This window comes from Nycticebus coucang, chromosome 4 (assembly GCF_027406575.1).
Source record: "Nycticebus coucang isolate mNycCou1 chromosome 4, mNycCou1.pri, whole genome shotgun sequence".
NCBI classification, from domain to species: Eukaryota; Metazoa; Chordata; class Mammalia; order Primates; family Lorisidae; genus Nycticebus; species Nycticebus coucang.
The window spans coordinates 87,212,022-87,213,189 of record NC_069783.1 but is presented as its reverse complement, the minus strand read 5'-3'; the positions used below and the strand labels follow the sequence as shown (position 1 = coordinate 87,213,189).

The following is a 1,168-nucleotide window of genomic DNA, read 5'->3' as shown; positions in this document are numbered from 1 at the left end:
AACCACTTGGGCAGCTTATTGAATATACAGAGGTCCCCCCAAATTCGGATTCAGTAGTTTATGTGTAGAGTCTACATATCTATAATTTTAAAGAACTTGGATGCCCACCAAATATTTTCTGAATTTTCCTACTATTTTATGAGATTTCTCAGTTTTTAAAAACATGGACAGGCAGCCATCCCCAGAGAGGCAGCGGCCAAAATGAAGTTCAATCCCTTTGTGACTTCAGACCAAAGCAAGAACCTCAAAAGGCATTGCAATGCACCTTCCCACATTTGCAGGAAGATTATGTCTTTCCCTCTTTCCAAAGAGCTGAGACAGAAGTACAATGTTCCATCCATGCCCATCCAAAAGGATGATGAAGTTCAGGTTGTCTGGGAGCATTATAAAGGTCAGCAGATTGGCAAAGTAGTCCAGGTTTATAGGAAGAAATACGTCATCTACATTGAGCAGGTGCAGCGGGAAAAGGCTAATGGCACAACTTGTCCATGTGGGCATTCACCCCAGCAAGGTGGTCATTACTAGGCTTAAACTGGACAAAGACCGCAAAAAGATCCCTGAACGAAAAACCAAATCTTGGGCGGTGCCTGTGGCTCAGTCGGTAAGGTGCTGGCTCCATATACCCAGGGTGGCGGGTTCAAACCCAGCCCCGGCCAAACTGCAACCAAAAAATAGCCGGGCGTTGTGGCATGTGCCTGTAGTCCCAGCTACTTGGGAGGCTGAGGCAAGAGAATCGCTTAAGCCCAGGAGTTGGAGGTTGCTGTGAACCATGTGACGCCACGGCACTCTACCGAGGGCCATAAAGTGAGACTCTGTCTCTACAAAAAAACCCCCAAAAACCAAATCTCACCAAGTAGGAAAGGAAAAGGGCAAGTACAAGGAAGAAACAATTGAGAAGATGCAGGAATAAAATAATCTTATATGCAACTTTCACTAAACACTGCTAAAATGAAAAAAAAAAACATGGACAACTTGTATCTGGCAACATTTATTAATATCACATGTATTTTTATAAGCACTTTATTTATTGAGTGATTGGTTGCCAGGTCTCACTGAGCTGTCATCTGCACTAAATCACAACTTCCGTCTCCCCCTGCCCCACCCGCACGCCACTTTGGCAGAGCACAGTGTAGTGGAGATCCAAGAGATTTGGGGAACTTTAACATCG

The 1,168-nt window shown here is 44.6% G+C and overlaps 1 pseudogene; it reads left to right on the top strand.

Moving 5' to 3' along the window:
- Positions 1-201: 201 nt before the first annotated feature.
- Positions 202-927, top strand: LOC128584209 (60S ribosomal protein L26-like; annotated as a pseudogene).
- Positions 928-1,168: the final 241 nt, after the last annotated feature.